We start from the raw sequence: 13,736 nt of genomic DNA on the forward strand, positions 1-13,736 counted from the left end.
TTATGTAAATAATTTATCTTTCGTATACACTCGATGGCGCATCAGTGTACTTAGTGCCAGTTTACGTCATCGCTAGCGAGTGCGTCAAAAATCTATGAAGATTTTAATTCTTGAAAGTATTCGCTAGGGACGCTGTACAATCTGTCATTTTTTTACGCAGACGCTATCGGTGACGTATAATGTCAAACTCGCACTAAGCACTTGTGTTATAGTTGCACTGCTAAAGTCGCTCTAATTCTTATAAGAATAAGTCGACTTTTCTGGTGATATGTTTTGTATACTTTGATGTGGTACACTCGAGGACAATAAAATTGGTTATTCACAAAATTTTAAATGAATGAGTAAAGTAAGTTTGTATTCCCTAAAATTCTGACAGTATTGTTAAGTTTTTATCATAATTGACTGTACTTGTGACCCAAATTCATTGCACTTGAGTGTATACGTTATATTTATTACATACATATGTAAAAATGACAATAAAGTCATATCCACTATCGTTAAAATATGTATACTAATGTAAAATTATATGTATACAGGGTGTTTCTTGTAAGGTGTCAAGCCGAAGGCAGGTGATAGGTGAGGACTAGACCTATCGATTTCATCCCCATGTATGTTCAACGATTTTTCGTAGTTTAGAAGTTATCGTTAATTTTGTAATTTTTTCAAATTTCATGACCTAGTGGCTTAATTTTTTTTAAATCTTTTTTTTGGGTTGACTTTTCTCAGATTTCTTTTTGTTGACAGATTCCCTATTAGTTGCAGATATTTGAAAAAAATAATCACCTTCCTATCTTTGATGCAAGATACAAAATTTTTGCTAGAAACATAAAAAATATGCTTTTAGCAGAACATTCTAAAATTTTCAATTGAAATGTATGAGAAAAAAAAAGAATTTCCATAGGTCCAAAATAATTTTAAAAACTGCGCAGTTTTCTAAACTTTCATAATAATACAAAAAAACATGTACAGTCACGGAATGAAAAGGTTCGTCAGTTTTCAAATTGATTCCTTCAACGAATCGCGAGCACATATTACCTTTTGAAACTATGTTACAGAATAATCTCGAGTTAGAGAAAATAATCTTTAACTGTTCGTCAGTAAAGTTCAAAATTATTCAGATCAAAGTTGTTTGACGATTTATCTTGTCAAGAAGATTATTATGATTGATAAACTAAAACCTTCTTGTTGGTTCAACCTGCCATTATTATTTCTATAAAATAAAAAAAACTATTGTCAATTGGTCAATGTCATCATTGCATTGCACTGATGGGATAGAAAAATAAACAAGCAAAACCTTATTCGTTAGCAAACGTCATATTTATTTAAATGTTAGCAGCACTGTTTCTTGCACTCTGTTATGTTGGCAGGTTTGACTCTTACAGTACCTAGTGCAAGCGAAAACCGACACTAAGGTGACGAACCTTTTCATTCCGCGACTGTACTTAATAGGCCATTATTTTCTGTAATCGCTCCACTAAAGTGGTAAGTCGGAGATTCCGTTACATGTTTTTGACTTTCTTAGGACTTAGTAATATTTGCAATCCCCTAAGTTTACGTTATGTAGAACACATTTAGAGACAATAACTGAAAAGTTTTTTTTATCCACAACGTGGAAGCTCTTGCTCTTCATGTGGTATACAAAAGGGAATATGAAAATTTTGATGATAGAATGCAAGAAGCTTTTGTAAATACAGTAGAATCTCGATTATCCGGACTTCGATTATCCGGATATCCGATTATCCGGATTCATTCTTCACGGTTTTTAATTACCGATTTAGGGTCTGGACACATAAAAACGGAAGGCGCCGCACTATGGATCGAAATTGCGATTTATGGACATAGCGATTTTTTTCACAATTTCTATTTGAAAAAATTACCTATCGATAGGTTACGTTATTCTGATAAATAAATGCTGCACAAGTTTTTCTCTAAAACCAATAGTTTAGTTGGAAAAAAATATTTTCCATTTTCGTTGTATGGAATGAAATATAAAGTGGTCGATTTCGACTAAGCCTTGACAGATCTTGCTTTGAAACTACTTGAGCCTTGTTCTATGGCTTGTTGACTATAATCTTACACTATCAGCGCGCGCCCAAAGTTGCCCGTTCACAAGTTATGAGGTTCTGAAAAATTAAAAAAAAGTAAGTAAAAGTGACTTTTTTTTGGAATATCTTTAAAGATTTAACGAAAATATAAAGATTCTATACGTTAATAATGTAAATTAACCTTAAAATACTGATAAAACACATTTTAATAAAATTAAAAGTAATAAAATCAGCGATGTTTTTTTCACAATTTCTGTTTAAAAAAAAATACCTATCGATAGGGTATATTATTCTGATGAATAAATATTATGAACGTTTTTCTCTAAAACCAATAGTTTGGCTGCAAAAAAATATTTTCCATTTTTGTTGTATGGAATGAAACATAAAGTGGGTGATTTCGACTAAGCCTTGACAGATCTTGCTTTGAAACTACTTGAGCCTTGTTCTATGGCTTGTTGACTTTAATCCTACACTATCAGCACGCGCCCAAATTTGCCCGTTCAGAAGGTATGAGGTTCCAAAAAAATTTAAAAAAAGTAAGTAAAAGTATATTTTTTTGGGTATATCTTTAAAGATTCAACTAAAACATGAAAATTCTATACTTTAGTAATGTAATTAACCTTTCTCTTGTCGTATTATCTAAAAAAAGTCAATTTTACTTACTTTAATTTTCATTTTTCGGAACCTCATAACTTCTGAACGGGCAACTTTGGGCGCGCGCTGTTAGTGTAGGATTATAGTCAACAAGTCATAGATCAAGGCTCAAGTAGTTTCAAAGCAAAATCTGTCAAGGCTTAGTCGAAATCGACCACTTTATGTTTCATTCCATACAACGAAAATGGAAAATATTTTTTTCCGGCCAAACTATTGGTTTTAGAGAAAAACGTTCATAATATTTATTCATCAGAATAACATAACCTATCGATTGGTATTTTTTTTAAACAGAAATTGTGAAAAAAAAGTTGCTGATTTTATTACTTTTAATTTTATTAAAATGTATTTTTATCGATAATTTAAGGTTAATTTACATTAATAACGTATAGAATCTTTATATTTTCGTTAAATATTCAAAGATATTCCAAAAAAAAGTCACTTTTACTTACTTTTTTTTAATTTTTCAGAACCTCATAACTTGTGAACGGGCAACTTTGGGCGCGCGCTGATAGTGTAAGATTATAGTCAACAAGCCATAGAACAAGGCTCAAGTAGTTTCAAAGCAAGATCTGTCAAGGCTTAGTCGAAATCGACCACTTTATGTTTCATTCCATACAACGAAAATGGAAAATATTTTTTTCCAGCCAAACTATTGGTTTTAGAGAAAAACTTGTGCAGCATTTATTCATCAGAATAACGTAACCTATCGATAGGTATTTTTTTCAAATAGAAATTGCGAAAAAAATCGCTATGTCCATAAATCGCAATTTCGATCCATAGTGCGCCGCCACCGTAACACGGTACGGACGTCGTCTTAGTTCATTATTAAAAGAAACGGATTCATTCAGTGGTCTAAAATGTCGATTTTTAGACTCTAAATGATGTATTGAAATCACTTTCTATTGTAAAAAGTTAATTTTTGTTTGATTTTACTTTGAAATCGATTATCCGGATTTTCGATTATCCGGAACACCCCTGGTTTTAATTGATCCGGATAATCGGGATTCTACTGTATACGAATAATTGTTTTGCGTCGTTGTCGAATGTGCATTCAGGTCAGCGACGGACATTTACTTTAAATTAAATCATTACACCCTTTTTTGCTCTCTCTCTCTCTCTCTCTCACACACAGACACACACACACGCACACACACACACACACACACGCACACACACACACACGCACACACACACACACACGCACGCACACACACGCACACACACACACACACACAAACTTTTTCTCTTTCCTTTCACACTCTAATAGATAGGTATATCAAATTTAATCGTAAAGTAACAATCACCACTGTGGTCTAGTGGTAAGACTACCTATTTAGGACAGCCATTCCTCTGTGGTTTAGGATTCCGGGTGAAGCTCGCTGATCATCCAGCAGTTTCCAATTTTCCATCAGGTCAGATGAAGGGCAAGAGCTTCCTCGTTGTGGATAAAAAATGTTCTGTTCAGTTATTGTCTCTAAACGTGTTCTACGTAACGTACACTTAGTGGATTGCAAACATTAGTTAGTCCTAAGAAAGTCAAAAACATGTAACGGAATCTCCGACTTACTACTTTAGTAGAGCGATTACAGAAAATAATGGCCTATTAAGTACATGTTTTTTTGTGTTATTATGAAAGTTCAGAAAATTGCGCAGTTTTTAAAATTATTTTGGACCTATAGAAATTCTTTTTTTTCTCATACATTTCAGTTGAAAATTTTAGAATGTTCTGCCAAAAGCATATTTTTTATGTTTCTAGCAAAAATTTTGTATCTTGCATCAAAGATAGGAAGGTGATTATTTTTTTCAAATATCTGCAACTAATAGGGAATCTGTCAAAAAATAGAAATCTGAGAAACGTCAACCCAAAAAAAAGATACAAAAAAAATTAAGCCACTAGGTCATGAATTTTGAAAAAATCACAAAATTAACGATAACTTCTAAACAACGAAAAATCGTAGAACATACATGGGGGTGAAATCGATAGGTCTAGTCCTCACCTATCACCTGCCTTCGGCTTGACACCTTACAAGAAACACCCTGTATAATTTGGGGTTTTAAGCAGATATTTATGTACATTAAAGCTTCTTGGTGTTGCCATATCATAGTTTTGAATAACTTTCTTTTAAGTGATAGTGATATTAATTTTTAAGTGTACATATTATTTGCGTTAATTTTAGTTTTATTAATGTTTTAGTGGTAAATAAAGTGAGCGTATATTTTAGGAATCGTGTCCAGTTTATATTAAAGTAGTCTCTATAGGATTTCTTTTAGATGTTGCATTGATATTCGTTTAGTAAAATTATTAGTATTTTGATCTTATGGGACTGAAATCGGGCAAACTAAGTACTACCAATGGATCTTAATTTATATCTTTTACAAAGGCTTATTTTAAATAACAAATAATATATTATTATTTTCTTCAAAAAATCTTCTCTATGTATTTCTTATCAATAATTCAAGTTGTATTTTATGGTTTTAAAATGTTTTTATGGTAAAATGACTATTTTTAGTTATTTTTAGGAAACGATATTTCTTTTACCTTAACAGAAGGTACAAGCTCTGGTGGGAATATAATTATTCCCACTATCATATAAAGAGCTACGGACTATTTTAAAACAAAATCAAATGGTAAATAATTATTCAATAAGTGTTAGACATTTCTTACAAAAGTTTCATTATTTCCTTTATTTATAAATTGGGTCTTATTTAGAATATATAAATTAAAAATCCATTAGTATGCATTATATCAGTCTCACAAGTTTGAAATTCCAGAGTATTAGTTATTTAAATTGATTGGTATTTTGGAATCCTATTGAGTATTTACATAAAGTTTCGATTTGAGTGAATTCAAAATTAATTTCGTTGTTGTAAAATAAATAAATGGATATATTTTTGTCATATAATATATGAATGCGAATGAAATTTAAATATTAGGTGTATGACAGCCGTTTGTCTGAAATATTAAATCTTCAGTCGATGGTAGATTTAATTTTTGTCAGTGTATTTATAATCCGGTGCATATTTTTAATCCTTTATAAGCCAAAAGTTTAACAGAGATCATTTTATTTGCAATTTCCATTTCCATTTTTGCTCTCGCTCTCATCTAATGGTGATTATTTGCGGTCAAACGAGACGGCATGACAGGCAATGGATAGTTAACACTTAACACGTACGTTAACACGTACTTGCAGATAAAGTCCCTGATAGTTTATTGAGAACTTATCAGACAATAAAATACAATCTTGGTATTACGCTAATTAATTTAAACTTATAATCGGGTTATAAATACAGGCTTAAATGTCACAGAACGTGGATCTATGGAGCCATATTCTCTGCTTGTATATTTTTGGAGGAGAACAAGTTTTCACATGTTGCATATTTTCCACTATAATTTAAGGCATGAAAACCCAAAAAAAATTGACAGTTGAAATTAGGAAATCAAGCCAATCTAGCGGTAAATTAGCTACGCCCTCTTTTTGCCAGAGGTTCTAAACATGTCCAAACTTGTCCCCACCAAAACTGTGTGAGAAGATGGCTCAACACTAAGTGTAAGGGAGCTTGTTGACTACCTCTGTTACTTGTATGTCCGACCAAATAATGCTTTATAACTAATAAATAACGTAAACAATACAATAAGGTTAATAACTTTGTAGAAATATACAATATACTATGTACTACCAGTGAAATATAAAAAAACGTACTCTAGCCCATTGGTTCCCAAAGTGGAAGCGCAAAGACCTTTAAAGAGGGGCGCGAGTGTGTACTTAAGTATAAAAAACCTGCAAAGAGAATGCATTCCAGACTGCTCGATACGACCAATAAATAATTTTGACAAGAGGAGGGGGGCGTGGAATTTCTTGTATGGTCGAAAGGGGGCGCGTCTCAAATAAGTTTGGGAACTAATGCTCTAGCCTAACCTAATGTAATAGCTAGACCTATTTAACTCAGTCAGTGCCTGAGGTATGGAAGCGGCACGGGAGGGGTGACATTGACATATTATGACGTGTCTGCCAAATCTGAAAGAGATCTGAAGTTTCACTAACATTTGACGTTACAAAAACACTCGTACCTCAGGCACTATATGAGTGCTGAAAAAAATCTTCTCGTGTAATATTTCTATCGAAAATCATGAAAAAAATCTCAGTGTACTAAACTCAGTGTGGTGTATTTATTTTTCTACAAAGTCAAATAAAATATTTTGAAAATTAATAATAGCTTATCTGACATATGAAATAAGGTATAGTGTGATTGGTGTAGACGTAAAACTATTTACCGTTGAGGATTAACTAAAAATATTAATATTTCTTCTAGTTTTAATCGAAATTTTGATAGTTAGCACTCAAAAGTAAATAAATATTAATCATTGTGATTCTTATGTATTGACAATACTCATGTAATAAAATTAAACATCACTCAATTAACAATCGCGATTATTTTAATACATAGTCAACGCCATCTATTTTCGAAAACTGTAAACTTAATACTATAGGAATCACAGTATCTTCTAGTTTATTAGGAAATTTGTAAATACGTATTATAGATCTGCATTACCCTTTAGCGAAAGCAATTATTTTGTTTCCGATGTCAATTATTTTCAATGCAACTTTAGATTGTAGACTGGCAAACGTTATTAATTTTAGAGCATGGAAGAATGATTACTTATTTACCAAGACAAACTGCTGCATAACGTTGTTGCATTCAATATACCTATTTTATCATTATTTTCGTTTCGTTCAGGATATCGTTATTTTACCGTTAATATCAGCGGTAACGTTAAATTACCGTTACATTACCCTAAAAGAGCAGTTTAATACATCTGTCTGTTTCAATTGATGCGCTATATTGTACTATGTTCGTTTTATTTCTATATTTTGGCAGTGGGAATATACTTCCCACCATATTTTGAACTTTATTCCCTTGTTTTAAGGTTCCAAAACAATGAAAGATGTGTTATGCGTTACGTTATTTTACGTATATGCTCTAGAAATACGTAAAACGGACGGTTACCAGTTCACAATTTTAAATATTATGAAATAACTAAATAATATAATCTTGCCATTACAAAAAAAGTTTAGAATCGAAATCATGTATCGAAGGTTTGATTTGAAACAAAAATGTACTTAATAATTGTATTAAATAAATAAATTAAGGCAGAAAACACTAACAATTATTAATATTAGTTGTTAAAAAATACTCTTAACACTTTCGGTGGAATTTAACATAATTTAATGGACAAAAATGTAAGATAATGTGGTTCGTGATATTCTTATCATGATACAGAACTAATACGCACCAGTAGATGGTATTAAAGAATTGATTCAAAGTGTACAGTCAACGTCTTGACACCCAAAGTAACCAAAAAGTACGCAACACGTCTTTGTTACAATGAGGGTGTTCGCGATTGAAAAATCCGCCAGATGGCAATACGTAGACGCGAGGTCCAAATGCTGCATGATTGGTGAATTTTGACATATCTGTCAATGTCATGTCAAAAATAACCAATCATGCAGCATTTGGACCTCACGTCTACGTATTGTCATCTGGCGGATTTTTCAATCGCGAAAACCCTCATTAGAATAAGGTTGTGTTGTCAACTTTTTGGACACTGGGTATCAGCAACTATTGGACGCTGACTGCGTAGTATTCAAAAGAAATATAACCCAAAAAACAAGACTATGAAGTATTCAAAAGAAATATAACCCTAAAAACAAGAGGGACTCGGCTAGTAAAAGATGGCAAGAGAAAAAATTATGGTAAATTCCATCGAAAAACAATATTTTGGCACAACTCGTTTAAGTAGGATGTTTATAATTTTAATGTATAGACGTTATATTCTTCGTGTACTTTTACCACGGTTAATTATGTAATTGAGTTACATATCAAGTTGGTGTTGTGTGCGCTTGCCACGGACGTTAAGTTTGCACTGAGGGTACTTGTAGATTGGCGTTTTTGTGCGCATTACACTCCAGGTTTTTGACGCAGAACGTCATATTCGCAAAATGTCATCGAGAAAGATTTGGTCACTTTCTCTCAAAAAGTCGCTTTCGCAGAATGTCACTTTCGCAAAAGGTCACATTTGCACAATATCATTCACAATTATTCATCTTCAATATAGATGTGAAAAAAATGTGAATGAAATTCTGCGAAAGTCACCAAATTCGAGATGACATTTTGCGAATATAACGTTCTGCGTCAAAACCTATTGTGCACAAAAACGCCAATCTGTGAGTGTCCTAATATCTTTAACAAAATGATATCTGCATGTCCTAAACAACGATTATTTTGTAAATTTCTGTTAGATGTTTATGAATATAGTTTAATGTTATAGTGCAGTGAAGAACTAATGTAATATCACCTTGAATAGCAATATTGGAAATATCTGAGATAAATTATTTTGTTAATGAACTATGTTTGGTACAGATATAATGCCTAAATTACAAATATCTTACACTTTTAGGGGCTACTTCACATGATATATTATTAAATAGGTGTCGAGTATGTAAAATAACATTTATAATTCTTATTGTAAATGATTTCAATGTGAACTAGAAATTAGTCTTAAATTGTCTGACTCATTCGTGAAGTTAAATCTATAGTTTGTAAAATGAAGTTTATCTGCTATACCATAAGGTAGCCTCTTCAGTGTGCCCACTAAGTTTTACTCGATTCTCGCCATCGAAAGCGTAAACGTAAATTTGCAGAAAAGGTTTGTCTACTTGCCACCAGGTGGCGCCACCTCGAATGCCATATACAGATTTTAGATTTAAAACAATTTGTTGATTTTGTGGAAAGAAAAATCTTAATTTGTGCTACAATCTTCTTTATTGTCAGTTAATGTCGTCTGAAATTCGTTGTATAACTTTTTGTAAGTCGGTCAGTTGACTTTAATAGTCAGTCAATGACGTCACAACCTTAAGATTTCCATATATAATCTGTTCGTTCGTTTCAGCCGAAAGACGTCCACTGCTGGACAAATGCCTCCCCCAAGGATTTCCACAAAGACCGGTCCTGCGCCGCATATAATCTGTAAAGAACATTTAAATAAACATCGTTCTGTGTTGTCAAAATGCCTTTTTTTGCTCATAAGAAGTCAATTTACTTGTCTTCAGGTGGCGCCACCTGTACTGTGCTATACAAATTCACGTGTACGCTCTCGATTGGTCGTGGAATCGTAGTAGCCCCACATTCAGTACAAAGTACGACGCGTCCAGCCTTTCTGATGCCTTATCACTGTAGACTTAAGGAATAAATTTCATGTTTTAGAAAATTATACAGCTGTTTTATTTACCTACCATTTGTTGTTAGGCAACAAGGATAAAAATATTCTGGATACTTGTCGTTTCAGCCAAATGACGTCCACTGCTGGACAAAGGCTTTCTACAACGACCGTCTGTCCACCAAGTGGGGCGATTCCACATTCCTTCCGTCCCGTGGTCGCTACTCGAGAACTTTTCTGTCCCAACGGCTATTAGTTCTTCAAGCTACCCGATTGAAACTAACTGCGCAGTGCGCACGTCGTTGGAATGCGACTCTCCCTCGCACTCACCCGGACACATCCCCGCGTTTGTCGTTCGCGTCGATGTGACGTCACGGCTGCCAGGTGCGCAGTTAGAGTAGGCGCACACCGTTGATTTTTAGTTGGCCGATAGTTGTGCCCGATTTCAAATTGTATGAAGAATCGGCCAAATCGAATCGGCGTAGTGTGCGCACTCTCATACATGCCCACACTGATCAACTGCCCGACTAAACTATCGGCCGACGAAAAATCAACGGTGTGCGCCTACTCTTAGCTCGACCGTTGTACTTGTATGTGCCCCGCCCACTGCCACTTAAGTTTGGCAATTCCCACCTTCACGGCAGATTTAGACCTTATGACACAGAAATAAGGTTAGAAATAGGAGAAAGGAAATGAAAGGAATTCACAAAAATATGTTTATTTTACACCTACACACGCTACGCTACGCTACACGCGGCTACATGGCACGGCACTACCGCGGCGCGCCCGTCTTTGAGGCACATCAACCTACCACAATATCTCAGTCAATATTGAACTTTACACATTGACGTAAAGTTCAAAATCCTTTAGAAAAATTCGTAATTTTGTAGTAGGTTGAAGAGTTGTACATATTAAACATTTTAAATTAAATAATAATTTAATCAGTAATTTCAGGCACCACTTCTTGATTGGTGTTAACTCCTTACTTATATTTAGTTATAAATTATTAAAATTATTGATTCTGATTTCATTTCAGCATAAAATAATTATTTCTGCATTTCACAGTTATATTATGTAATTGTCTTAATGTAACTGTCTTTAAGTTGTTAAATAAATTAAAAAAAAAAAACATATTTCTTGCTGCGGTACCATAATGAGGGTAGCTACAATTTTGTACACTGGTACCACAGATAACATAATTAGTACCACCAATACTGTTAAAGATTAACTACACTAAACTGTCCCACCAAACACATTGACAGGGGGGCGCCACCATCGTTAAACTATATTTCCAACATGGCAAAAAAATCGGGACCAGCGATCCGGTATACGGTGGCATCCCCTGTCAATGTCACGGGTGGGACAGTTCGTTGTAGTTCATCTATACTTGGCCATGAACCTATAAAAAAAGTCGGACGGATTCTCATCAACAAAATACTGTGACATTAGGATACACCAGCTTACCTGTACGTACAGGCCGACACGCACACATTCAAACCCTGACGCACCACTTCGAGTGCAAACTTCACACAGTTGACACATTTAGGCGGCGAAAAAACAACACGAATACGACATGTCTTGTGTGATGAAATTGTGTAAAAACCGTTCTGTTCGAACAAACAAAAATTAAGGAATCACATTTCACAGGTAAAATAATAATCCAATCACTTATTTCCCGACATTAAAATATTGAAATTAATTGAAATCAAACGTCATTCATTCGATAAAATAATACGTCAAAGAGCAGTGTTCTCAGTTATTTACGTGGGAAAATTACCCGATATATGGGAAATTAATAATAATTTTAGGACTTTTTAGTTATTACGCATACTATAGAAAAAAAATAATTTATCATAATAATTGTGTTTTAATGGGATATATTTTCATAGGCAGATTTGATCCTTCCCAAAAATGTGGAACTGCGAAATTCAAATTTTCTTACATTGATTGCAAGTCAGTGTCAGATTGTATGTTAAAATCTATCAGAGATAATATAATAATAATTATATTGATGATGCATAAGATTATGATTATAATGTACACAAGATTCGTAATTTGTAACTGCTTGAATCATTTTTGATCAACATTAAGTACATACCCTGTAACTGACTTGCAAACAATGTAAGAAAATTTGAACATTGAAAATTTCGCGCCTACCTCAACGCATTCACCTTTCATCCTTTTCAAATTCTGTCTACATTTCCAAGTAAAATCTGCCGATCTATGTTTTTCTTAAAATAAATGGGTAAAATGTTTTGGCTAACATGGCATCCCTAAATTCACTCACACAATAGACAAACGCCAAAATTTTGCGTCACAGTTATATTGTAGCGCGAGTTCCGTCCGCCTTTTTTTATAGGTCCATGTACTTGGCTACAAGTTTGAATAAATCATACACAAGATGGGCGCGCCGCCAACCAAAATCAGCAATGCCCATATTTTTGGCAGAAATACTATTCCCAAACATTTTGAAATAGATTTAAACAAATTGCTATTAGAATACGTAGTTACTTTAATTTGAAAGTCATACCCTGTCATTATTTTCTAAGAAGAAAAATAAATACTTGGTTTTTGCTTTATTTAACAATTTCAGAATAAACAAGGATTTTCAAAAATATTTCTGCCAAAAATAGGGCACTGAAGAATTAGTTCGTGTATTTTTGTTCAAAATAATACTGTCACAATGCTATAGATAAAGTGGGAACTATGTGTAATAGAGATCAGGGTAGGTAGAGATATTTTGGTCCATCACACAGCTCTTCGCAAATAAGGGAGACTAGGACATTTTTGTAAACAAATCTCTGTTTCAGTCAAATGACGTCCACTGCTGGACAAAGGCCTCCCCCAAGGATTTCGACAACAACCGGCCCTGCGCTACCCGCATCCAGGTGCTTCCCGCGACCTTCACCAGATCGTCGGTCCATTTAGTGAGTGGCCATATATTTTAAAACCATAAAAGTACCAAAAATAATTCTACCTACCACTGATCTTTAGAGTACGACGTACCTATTTGAGATCTCGACTAAAACAAAGCACTTAGAATATTATAACAATATGTAGGTACGGCAAACTTAAGAAATAGACAAAATAACTGCCTTACCTTAAAATAATGTAAAAATAGCCGCCTTAGAAGAGTAAATCAGGAACAATACGCGTAAGTATACAACGTGTTATTGAAATATCGCAAAAACAACGCAACTGGTTTTACTTTCGTAAATAAATTATTGTTCACTTCACTTCAGAACACAAAATAAAATCAAATTACAACCACAAAATACCAGTTTCATAAAAAAGCATGAAAACAGATTTATGATGATGCTACCCGTAACTACCCTCCACGGAATTTTACAAGGCGGTCACTAGCGCCAGTGGCCAGAGATAGAACTATTAACGACCACAGACAAAAAATCAAGTAGTCTCTCAGACAACAGGCGGCGCTGCTATCAACACCAAGCACCAAGGCGGGTTTATTAACATTCTATCAATATAATTTTAGGTAAAAAGAAATACTCTCATTTTTTGGCGAAAAAACTACCCGTAGTAAGTAGATACATACAAAAAAAACATAATGTAATGTACTTACTTTTCGACCTACGTCACAAAATTACACTATTTTTCGACCCGGGTCACAAAATAACAGTTTACTTCGACCCGGATCACAAAAGTTACACTACCCTCTTGTTTTTGCATTAAATAATAACACGTTGTATATTCAATAACTTATACGCCACAAAATGAAAGCGTTATAAAACTTAAACTTAAACAAAAAATAAAAATAATAATAGAGGTCTTTTTACGGACAGTTTGTATAACGGATTGAC

At 33.7% G+C, this 13,736-nt stretch overlaps 1 long non-coding RNA gene across 1 annotated transcript in view; it reads left to right on the forward strand.

Annotated features, from left to right (window-relative positions):
- The first annotated feature begins 3,232 nt into the window (after positions 1–3,232).
- The window catches only part of LOC135085706 (uncharacterized), a 463,562-nt gene continuing 453,058 nt past the window's right edge, over positions 3,233–13,736 (forward strand). The window contains exon 1 of the long non-coding RNA XR_010260188.1: positions 3,233–3,250. This is a non-coding gene — a long non-coding RNA (uncharacterized LOC135085706). The remainder of the gene's footprint in view (positions 3,251–13,736) is intronic.

This window comes from Ostrinia nubilalis, chromosome 29, assembly GCF_963855985.1.
Source record: "Ostrinia nubilalis chromosome 29, ilOstNubi1.1, whole genome shotgun sequence".
NCBI lineage: Eukaryota > Metazoa > Arthropoda > Insecta > Lepidoptera > Crambidae > Ostrinia > Ostrinia nubilalis.